This window comes from Phragmites australis, chromosome 22, assembly GCF_958298935.1.
Source record: "Phragmites australis chromosome 22, lpPhrAust1.1, whole genome shotgun sequence".
NCBI lineage: Eukaryota > Viridiplantae > Streptophyta > Magnoliopsida > Poales > Poaceae > Phragmites > Phragmites australis.
Genome location: NC_084942.1, coordinates 14,226,959 through 14,239,093, shown reverse-complemented (window position 1 = coordinate 14,239,093; position 12,135 = coordinate 14,226,959). Strand labels below are relative to the sequence as shown.

General features: G+C 40.9%; 1 pseudogene; it reads left to right on the top strand.

The window, feature by feature from the left end:
- The first annotated feature begins 7,648 nt into the window (after positions 1 to 7,648).
- LOC133905498 (subtilisin-like protease 3) lies at positions 7,649 to 11,269 on the top strand (annotated as a pseudogene).
- The last annotated feature ends 866 nt before the right edge of the window (positions 11,270 to 12,135 follow it).

The following is a 12,135-nucleotide window of genomic DNA, read 5'->3' as shown; positions in this document are numbered from 1 at the left end:
CATGCTTAGGAGCATGCAACTGAGGGAGTATTGTTGGGGGATAGCCCAATAGCATAGGAATAGACCTATATAAAGATTCAGCCCAATCTATGTAATAGCACAAGTTGTAATTCTCGTATACCACAAAGAGTAAGATGGGGATTTGCTCATCTCCTCACCCATATATATAAGACCCCAAGGGGTTCATGAGATCCCAAGTTCATTCTAACCATCCACCATTTCATTTCCTCCCTTTTTGTGGTTTTCACCACAACGCACTCAAAGGCGAATGGGAGAATTTGAAACTAAATACATAAATAAACAAAATGTTTAGGGATTTGCATGACATAACTCAAGAATCTTGATGATAACTGAAGCCACCCTAGCTCCCTCCTGCTCAAAGCTAGCCACCTCCAAGGGTCACACATGAAGCCCCACACAATGACGTTCAAGTAGATCTGAGGGAAGTGACTCTTGAGGCACTTTAGCATACTCTCTAGGCACTCTCGGGTCACCACTTTTGCTGATGTTGCCATCAATCCTTCACTTAATTTCGCTGGTAATGCTCTAAAATGTTCAACTATTCAGTTTGGTTCTTTCCCTAGTTTCGAGAAGCAATACAAGGAGGGTGAGAATAACTTAGCTGCTGGTGCTTGGCGTAAGAAACTATTCGTGGCGCAAAGAAGAGGAATTACAAGAACAGGAAACATATATTCATATTGGTCGATGTTGGTGACATACAAGGCATCTAATTATCATAGCCATATTATTCATGACCTTCTAGGGATGTGAAAGACTTCCTTTTATAGTCATCCACGAGTTCAAGTCGACCCAAACTTAGATATTAAAGATAAGGAAGTTTTAAATCATCTTGGATTTAGCCTGTCGCCGCTAGATGGGCCCGAAGTAAAATAGCATAACTCTCTCATATAGAGTTCGATTGGGGCATATGAGTACTTGATGGAAAGCTTATTTCATTAACTTTTCAATGGATTTGGCCCCATAGTCAGATTCATCGTGTATGCATAATAATGGTCAAAGGAAGGTTGTGTTGCATCCGAATTAGAGTCTCTAGTCTAGTTCAAGTCCAACTATGTGTTTTAGCTGGCCTGCATGCCTTAAAGCCTACGGCCGATGCCCTTGTATCCTTAGACTGGTTTATTGTGTGTTTCTTGGAGGGTTTCCTCAGGAAGAAGAGAGATGGCAATCTCATGCTCATGATGTTTATCTGCTACCACCACTTTAGGGCTTGTAGAAGAGCATGATCAGATTTATTTGATCTAAGTGCGTCCTTGATTTCACTGGAGATCCACCCTTCTGATCGAAGTGCATCCATGCCATGGGTGGAAGACTTGTTAGGGTTTGGATTACATCTTTGTGTTAGCCGAAATCCTTTTATCTTCAGAATTGCTGTTGTTCTTTATTTGCTGTTCGTGTCAATACTTGGATTGTTTGGAGTGAGATTGTTGTTGCTTGTGAATTGTTTTGCTGTTACTTGATTAAAAATCCTGAGAAGCTTTTTTTGCTGAGGTTGTATAGTGAAAGGTTGGGTAAAAAGCCAAGCATCGCAAGCATGTGTTCATCATCTGCTCCTTGAAGCTTGGGTGTCAGGCCACTCATAGCCATTGTTGAAGGTCTCCCCCAGCTCAGGGATCTGCTGGAGATAGCCCATGGCGTTAGCATCCCGTGGAAATGGGAGCAATTAATTGAACTTCTGAAGAGATTGGTTGAAGGTTGCAAAAGCCTTCTTCTCCACAGGGAATCATGTCCTCCAACTACTTTTGGAGGATCTCTGAGTCCTCCTATGCCAAAGTCTCTGACTCCTTTAGCTACTTTACCTTAGCTATGAGCCTTGAACAACAAATTCACCAAGATCAAGATTTCTGACCAGATATGAGGTGATATGAGTGAACTGAAGTTATGTTTACCCAATATCTCCCTTTTTAGTGCAGATATCTCCTCCTCGAGAGTTGCCTAGAGCTGGGCAATCTCCTAAGAAAGGCACATTGCCTCGTTTGCATGAAGTTTCTACTCCGGTTCAAAGTGACGTTTCTCCTCAGCCAGCTTCGACCAAAGAGTCTCCAGCTCGATTGAAGGAGCCCAGAGGGAAGCAAAGAGGTCCTAAATGGGGGCGAAGGCCTCCTCGAGGTGGGAATACATCCATGTTAAATGTAGCCTCGAAAGGAAGAAAAGCTTTCATACCCAATGCTTACTAGAGCGCTGCAGGAGACGATCGGAGCCGAGGATGAGTCGAGGGTTGTGAGCTCGCCCCCTCGGGTGGATTCTACGGGGTGGGGTCCTTAGGGTGATGCAAAGCGGTATCCACCTACATGGCAATGATACCCGTTGTGGCCGCCTAGACTTCAGCCATGCTGGCCAAATCAGATAACATTGAGTCAAGCATCACACCTGGAGTTTCTTCCTTATGCAAGGCAGCACTCGTGGTGGCCGAGGCCGGAGGGTCTCCTGGGGTAGACCCTTTGGAGGCCCCCCTTGGCTGCAACAGAAGCTATAATTAGAGCAGAATAAGTCAACGCCCTGTGGTCTCCTCCCTTTAGGGGAAGGTCGATGTGACTGAAAAACAAGGAATGTTTTTAATATATTAAGCAAGGAATAAGTCAACTCTGGAATCGAGTTAACCCAAATATGTTTTTTTACCTTAGAAATGAGGACCAGTGGGGCCATGCTTCCGTGGGTGAGGGAGTTCCGCCTAAGGTGCTAGCTGACCCACTGGTCTCTTCGGGGATGATGGTAGATGGATCATTCGTCTGGCTCAGAACTAACTCTGATGACTTGACGGTCGACCTATCCACCAGGGAAGATAGTTGGCCTACCATCATGTATACTTGTGTCACCAGTGCCCCCTATGGAGATGACGATGGCATGGATGGGGGCTAGTTTGGCTCAAGTGGAGCATCCCCTAGACCAGCCAAAGAGGGCTTGGCCACAAGGCCACTAGAGGAAATGTCTGTGTGGTCCCCATCAAGCTACCTTGTTTGACGATCAGGGCACAACTTTGTCAGCTTCTTTGGGGAACGATGTTCCTCTGAGCTGGGCAATGAACAGACATGTGCAACATCCTTATCTGCTTGCTCACTCGCTTTGGATGGAGCTGCTCGGTACGATAACTCAAGGAGAGGAAGAACCTGCAATGACTATGGAAAGATAGTCATTATTTGGACTACGAGAGGCTACTAATTTCTGCTAAAGGAAAGGTCTTTTACTCGGATCTCTTTCTCCATAACATCGACTGGGATGTCACATAAAGCCTTTGGGACATCCTCGCAGTGCCTAGGGTATTTATTAGCGTAAAGAAACTTGGCCCTCTGGAAGACTTGCGACACGGTCATGAGAGACTTAGATCCTCACATGATTAGATGGTTTTGATTATGGATATGGTACCATTGGTATGAGATTAGATGGTTTTTCAAGGTAGTTAACTTTGGGTATTGATTAGGGGTTGGATTATTTGGGTTACTTTCACTTAAAAATTGCTTAATGTTTTTGAGTCCAAATATCTTTTCTTTTATCACATTTACATAAATATACTATGTCTTAGCTTGTCCTTGTTATAAGCCTATATATTATTTTTCTCCTGTATGCTTGTTGACCATGGTATGTACTCACACTTGCTATTTTCTATGCCATGCAACATGCGTGATGCTGCTCAGTGAGTGAAGATGTTGAAAACTATCAAGACGAAGATATGAGGTTCCAGGCGTGTGTCTCCCGGTCAGTTGCCTGCGGTGTTGCTAGGCATTGGTACCTCTATTTTGCTGCAGATATCTACATAGACAATAATATATGTCAATTGCTGTAAGAGTTTAATGTTTATTCATTTAAAGTGTTGCTATTTTTATTTTACCTATGATGTCCTTATGTGTGTTAAATATCCTGGGCATACATAAGCCACATTTGATTTTGTCCGTTAAAAACCGGGTGTTATAACTGTTGACAGCAGAGCTCACTTGGTTACAGTGGTTACATGAGGATTTTAGTGTTTCTTCTCCCACACCTACTCGTCTTTACTTAGATATTACATGTGCTATCAATATTGCTTGGGACCCAGTGAAGCATGAACTCACTAAGCATATTGGTGTTGATGCTTCTTACACACTGACACATGTACAAGATGAGGTGATTGCTCTTGGTATATTCCTTCTGAGCTTCAGTTGACTAATTTATTCACGAAGGCATAGAGTATAGCTCAGCACATGTTCTATCTCTCCAAACTCAGTGTGGTTGATCCCCCATGAGTTTGAGGGGGGTGTTAGATATGTATTGCTCTATGTAATATCCCCAGTCTATAAGGGGTTTCTTGGATATTATTACATGTACATGTGTATATATACTGACCCAAGACCTCTAGGGAATACAAGTTGCTATTCCTAATAGGAACAACCTACTAACAATTTCCAATATAATTGTTAGTCCATAAGTATTGTTATTACTTACCTGAGCATCACCTAGAACTCATTCATCTTGATGAATATCTCTCCACTATTCGCATAGGGTTCTAACATATTCAACAAACAACACTCAACAATATTTGTCTCATGTAATAAATATTTAATAGTAACTTCATTGCTTTTTCGAAGAGCCAAGCCCAACTGCACCACTAGTTTTAAAAGCTCATAGTAATTAAAGCATAATTGTATCTATAGAAATAAATTCCTATGGTAATTAGAAACCTATTGATTGTGCAAAACTAAATGCTACCATGCATCATAAATATTTGGTTTAATTTTTAAGACAAAACCAAAATCAACTGGTTCTAAGGTATTCAATGAGCAATACTAAACTATAATAAATACTCACACGACTCTCAAGGCTTTCCATAAAGCCAAACCCAACTATACCTCAAGCTATAAATTTTAACATTAACTTTAAACTATTGATTGAACAAGATTGAACAAGACCAAACACTAGATGTAGTCATAAATATTCATATTTGTTTTCACGATACAACCAAACCCTAACTAAATCTTTCGTATGTCATAAATATTTATGCAAGGTTCTAAGGTTTTCAGTGATCAACACTCAACTATATTTGTCTCTAGTAATAAATGTTCTCATAACTTTCAAGGCTTTCGAATAGATGAACCCAACTGTACCGCTTACTATAAATTCTCACGGTAATTAGAAATGTATTGATCGAAAAAGACCAAATGGTAACAATATTCTTAAATGTTATTCACTTTATTTTTTAGAATGGAACCAAACCCAACTAACGTTTCCATGGCAATATATAACTATTCACATAGGGTTCTAACATATTCAACAAACAACACTGAAAGACAGCTAAAAATTCTAGTAGTAATTTCAAAGCTATTTACAGAGCAAGATCAAACACTACAACTTGTCATTAATATTCACACGCTTAATAAATAAAAATAAAATCAACTATTCACATAGGGTTCTAAGTTATTTAATGAACACGTCTCATTGTTTCTTTTTCCAGTAATCAATATTCTCATAACCTTCAGGGATTTTCAAAAAGACATATCCAACGGTACTAATCTAGGCGTAAATTCTGATAGCAATTTGAAAGTTTTTTTTATCAAACAATACCAAACACTACCAATAGTCATTAATTTTCATTTTAACTTAAAGGTAGAACCAAACTCATCTAAATCTTTCCATGATGCTAACAATTCATATAAGGTTCCAAGGTGTTAAAACAAGACTCAACTATATCTACCTCATGTAATAAATATTATCGAAGGTTTCAAGACTATTCAAAAAACTAGACCCAACTATATCTATAGCTATAAGTTCTTATGATAATTAGAAATCTATGGATGGGGCAAAGCCAAATGCCAGCATGCCTCATAAATAGTCGCTTTAATTTTTAAGGCAGAACCAAAATCCACTGATTCTAAGGTATTCAATGAACAACACTCAACTATATCTATCTCCGGTAATAAATACTGTCACAACTCTCATGGATTTTCATGCATAAAGCCAAGCCCAACTGTACCTCAAAATACTATATGTAGTCATATTTGTTTTCATATTTGTTTTCACGATACAACCAAACCCCAACTAAATCTTTCCTATGTCATAAATATTTATGTAAGGTTCTAAGGTTTTCAGTGATCAACACTCAACTATATTTGTCTCCAGTAATAAATGTTATCACAACTTTCAAGGCTTTCAAAGAGACGAACCCAACTGTACTGCTAACTATAAATTCTCATGGTAATTAGAAAACTATTGATCAAAGAAGACCAAACGGTACCAATATTCTTAATTTGTAGCCTAAGAAAGAAGTTGAGCTCACCCATCATTAACATCTCGAACTCCCTGCTCATAGTTTTTGTAAACTTGACCACAAGTGTATGAGAAGAGCCATAAAATATGATATCATCCACGTAAATCTGAACAAGTAAGAAATCATTACCATGCTTGAGAGTGAGCTAAGTTTTATCAGCTGACCCCATCACATACCCATACCCTAGCAAGAAAGACCTAAGCCAATCATACCAAGCTCTAGGTTCCTGCTTAAGCCCATACAAAGCTTTCTAAAGCCTGTATACTCTATGAGGGTATTTGGGATGCTCAAAACCTAGAGGTTGATTGACATAGATCTCTTCCTCTATGAAATCATTTAGAAAAGCACTCTTGACATCCATTTGATATAACTTGAAACCTTAGGATGCCGCAAATGTAAGGAGGATCCTAATAGCTTCTAGCCTAGCTACTAGTGCAAAGGTCTCTCCAAAGTCTATCAATTTTACCTAAGTAAAACCCTGAGCTACTAGTCTAGTCTTGTTTCTTACTACAAATCCATCCTCCCCCTGTTTGTTTTTAAAAACCCATTTGGTGCCTATGGTATGAACATTTGGGGGTGGCTCTACTATCACCCAAACTTGATTTCTCTCAAAGTATTCAAGCTCTTCATGCATAACATTGACCCTACTCGAATCAGATAAAGCAAGTCCAACATCATGGGGCTCAATAGAAACAACAATAATTAGCTATGGGGGATGTCGCCGCTAAATGTGTTGAGGGGCTTCGCGCTACGAGATGACCTCCCCCTCAAACACTGCTGGTGCATGTTCGAAAGCAACTGAAGTGGAAGTAGAGCCTGCAGGACCCTTTGCCGATGTCATAACTAAATCTTTCGGATGTCATAAATATTTATGTAAGGTTCTAAGGTTTTCAGTGATCAATACTTAACTATATTTGTCTCCAGTAATAAATGTTCTCACACCTTTCAAGGCTTTCAAAGAGATGAAACCAACTGTACCATTAACTATAAATTCTCACGGTAATTAGAAAACTATTGATAAAAAAGATCAAACAGTACCAATATTCTTAATTATTATTCACTTTATTTTTTAGAATGGAACCGAACCCAACTAATGTTTCCCTGGCCGTAACTATTCACATAGGGTTCTAACATATTCAACAAACAACACTCAACAATATTTGTCTCATGTAATAAATATTTAATAGTAACTTTCATGGCTTTTTCGAAGAGCTAAACCCAACTGCACCACTAGTTTTAAAAGCTCACAATAATTAAAGCCAAGTATATCGCTGGGCATGTATACTGACACAAATTAATTCCCAACCATAATTGGAACAGATATAGATATTTCTTATCGCCTATAAATAGGCCAGTGACCGAGCTCTTTATACACAATTCCTAGCTTCTCAGATCTTCCGTAGCTATGTATGTGCATGCTAGACTCGTATTGGCTTCCCTTGTTCTCTCTAGCCTCCTGTCTCATACCACTCCAATCATCATCACCCATGGAAATTGTGAAAGATCTAGCCAGTGCACATATATCGTACGCGTGAGCCCTCCTCCCAACTTTTCCATTGACAAGAGCCCCATGGAGCTTGAGAACTGGTACAGATCATTCCTCCCACCACGAATGGCTGCATCAAAGCTTAAATCACCATTCGTCCACACCTATAAAGAAGCCATTCTCGGGTTTGCCGTGAGCCCGTGAGCCTCACAAAAGATGAGGCAGAATATGTCAAGAAGAAAGATGGGGTCCTTATGGTGTACGGAGACGACCTTCTTCCACTCTTGACAACCCACACACCTGATTTCCTAGGACTACGGTCAAGTGGAGGGGCTTGGAGCTTAGGCATGGGTGAGGCAAGCATCATAGGGCTCCTAGACACAGGGATAGACTTTGCACACACCTCGTTTGATGATGAAGGCATGACCTCACCACCTGCAAAATGGAATGGGTCCTGCGAGTTTGAAGATGTTAAATGCAACAAGAAACTCATCGGTGCAAGGTCATTGATTGGAGGCCAGAACCGACAGGCTCCACTGGATGTTGTTGGGCATGGAACACACACTGCAAGCACAGCCGCCGGAAGGTTTGTACAAGGTGCAAGTGTGCTTGGCAATGGAAATGGTACTGCAGCTGGCATGGCCCCACGTGCCCACATAGCCATGTACCAGGTCTGCAGCCAACGGGGCTGCTATGCCTCGGACATTCTTGCCGGAGTGGAAGCCGCAATTGCCGATGGTGTTGACATCTTGTCCATATCACTTGGCGGTCGTCCACATCCATTCCATGAAGATATTATTTCCATTGCAGCCTTTTCTGCAATGCAGAAGGGAATATTTGTGAGTTGTTCTGCAGGAAATTCGGGTCCAGCACGTTGCTCGCTAAGCAATGAGGCGCCATGGGTCCTGACAGTTGGTGCAAGCACAATGGACCGGCAAATGAAAGCCATTGTGAAGCTAGGTGATGGCCGTTTCTTTGTTGGCGAGTCAGCCTACCAACCATCTAACCTTGCTTCCTTTCCACTGGAAATATCACTGGAAAGGTTGTTGCTTGCGAGTTTGAAGATCTAGATGGTTCTGGAAATATCACTGGAAAGGTTGTTGCTTGCGAGATTGAAGGTTCCGAGGTTGAAATTGGAAAAAATATCAAGGATGGTGGTGGTGCTGGGATGATATTACTGGGGAATAATGGCCACACAACGTTTGCCGAAGCACATGTCCTACCAGCATCATATGTCAACTCCCCAGATGGTGAAGTAATCAGGCAGTACATTAAGAGCTCCGACAAGCCGACAGCCTCGATCATCTTCAACGGTACGTCACTGGGAATAACTCCAGCTCCTGTAGTTGCTTACTTCTCCTCTCGTGGGCCAAGTACAGCAAGCCCTGGTATCCTTAAGCCTGATATTATCGGACCCGGAGTGAACGTCATTGCAGCTTGGCCGTTCAAAGTTGGACCAACAACAGTTGGTGAACATGATAAGATGTTCAACTCCATATCTGGAACATCAATGTCTGCACCTCACCTTAGTGGCATTGCAGCTATTATCAAGAGTGCACATCCAGATTGGTCACCTGCGGCGATCAAATCAGCAATCATGACGACAGCTTATGTCGTATATGATAACAAGAAGCCAATCCTAGATGGAAAACTCAATCCGGCTGGGCATTTCACTACTGGTGCTGGACATGTTAACCCTTCTAATGCTATCAGTCCAGGTCTAGTCTATGACACTGAGAAGGACCAATACATTTTGTATCTCTGCGGCCTTGGTTACACGGATTCTCAAGTTGAGATAATCACGCATCAAAAGGGTGCCTGCGAAAAAGGAAGAAAAATCACCGAAGCTGAGCTGAATTATCCTTCAATAGCAGCAAGGGCCACTGCTGGTCAACTTGTCGTGAATAGGACTGTCACCAATGTAGGAGATGCAACATCATCCTACACCGTTGATATTGACACTCCCAAGGAAGTTAAGGTTGTTGTGTCACCAACGAAGCTAGAATTTACCAAGGCGAAGGAGAAGAAAACATTTACTGTGAGCATAAGTTGGAATACTAGCAAAACTAACCATGCTGAGGCAAGCTTCAAGTGGGTCTCCGGCAAGAAAGTTGTAAGGAGCCCCATTGTAATATGCTAGTGTAACTTAGTGAAGCTATGACTTGCCTGCAAGTCTGCTGCTTGTTATATCAAATAAATAGTATCTATTCACATGATGTGATCCTACCTGGTGGGGTGAAGTAATTACTTTACTTTTACAGTGAAATACCGTTGCCTCGTTAAAAAAAACCATCGGATCATTTAAAGAATATATTACAACAAGAGTTATAGTAAAGAACATATTACAACAAGAGTTATAGTATATCTCTTCACAAGATTGTTGATGATCTTATACAGCAAGCTACGGAAAAAAGATCAAGTAAATGTAGAGTGTACTGAAAGAAGCTGAAAGGGATCCAAGACATCCTAAGAGGGGAAGGGGTGAGATGAATTAGGACATTTAAAACTGATCAGCTCTAAATATTTCACAAGATAAATTTATATTAATTTTTATCTAAAAAGTTTTAGATTTATCTAGAGTGTCTACTCTACCGTTAAAAAGGGTTTGTAACCTATAGCCAATCTTAACAAACTACTCTAGGAAGGTAAACGCGTAAAGGTAACTGCAAGTACGTAAATGAGTAGAGAGAGCAGACTCGTCAAACAAGATTTTTATCCTGTAGTATCGATGACATAAATACCACCTCTAATCCATGTTTGAACAACCATCTGAGCTATTGCTCCCGGTCGACACTCGATCACGGAGTGAACGTTATTGCAGCTTGGCCGTTCAAAGTTGGACCAACAACAGTTGATGGACATGATAAGATGTTCAATTCCATATCTGGAACATCAATGTCTGCACCTCACCTTAGTGGCATTGCAGCTATTATTAAGAGTGCACATCCAGATTGGTCACCTGCGGTGAGCAAATCAGCAATCATGACGACAGCCTATGTCGTATATGATAGCAAGAAGCCGATCCTAGACGAGAATCTCAATCCAGCCGGGCCGGCCATTACAGTATTGGTGCCGGGCATGTTAACCCTTCGAAAGTTACCAATCCCGGTTTAGTCTACGACACAGACGAGGAGAAGTACATTTTGTATCTCTGCGGCCTTGGTTACACAGATTCTGAAGTTGAGGTAATCACGCATCAGAAGGATGCATGCGGAAAAGGAAGAAAAATCGCCGAAGCTGAGCTGAACTATCCTTCAATCGCAGTAAATGCGAGTTCTGGAAAACTTGTGGTGAATAGGACTGTCACCAACGTTGGAGATGCAAGGTCATCCTACACTGTGGATATTGACATGCCCAAGGAGGTTAAGGCCAGTGTGTCACCAACAAAGCTAGAATTTACCAATGCTACAGAGAAGAAAACATTTACTGTGAGCTTAAGTTGGGATGCCAGCAAAACTAATCATGCTGAGGGAAACTTCAAGTGGGTCTCTGGCGAGCATGTTGTGAGGAGCCCCATTGTAATATTCTAGTGTGGCTTATGCGAAGATAGGACTTGCATGCAGGTCTGCTTCGTGTTATATGGAATAGTAAATCTCTCAAAGCTGATGTGATCTTACAAATAGGGGCAAAGTAGTCAGCGAAATATTCTTATACTGTTAAATATTATCTGTTCATCTAAAGAGCAAATGAGAACACCCTCAATCATGATAATGATGATTATAGTAAATAATAATGCCCGAAACCATTAGCAGATTGCAAATAATAATTGTCATCTCCTGCTACACAAATTTTATACTAAAATACTATCGAGACTACACGTACTACATCTTCAATCGGCCAACTGTAACACCTTTATACTATTTTTGTACTCTGGTACACTACTACTACTACTACTACTCAAAACACCACACAGCTAGATTTGCAACAGCACAACAAGATCAATCTTCATTTATTACGAGCATTCAGCCTGCACGCTTGTCTTTTTTTGGTCCCAAGCATAATGGAAGATGACAAACATGAGCTCGGGATGTGACAGCCGTGGTAGCCAGCCCCTGCCAGAGACGAAACAACTTCTGGTAAACTGTAGTAGAGCTCCAGAAGCCGTCCGAATGGAGGTAGACGTTCTTCACGGCGCACCGGCACCTGTTTTCATCACTGTCACCTTCTTTCCTTTGTTGGCTGCTGGATGTCGATGCTGCTGACAATCATCTGATGATATCAAGAGCAGAATGTAAAATTTTCCAAAAACTTCATCCAAATTTCTAAATGTGAACTCTCGATTTTTACGATAGAAAGCAGAGAAATATATATATATATATATTTTGCAGAATTTGGGTTTCCAAGTGGATTTTTTTTTGTTGAAAAAATTGGATGATATTCAGTTCCATTCAAAAGT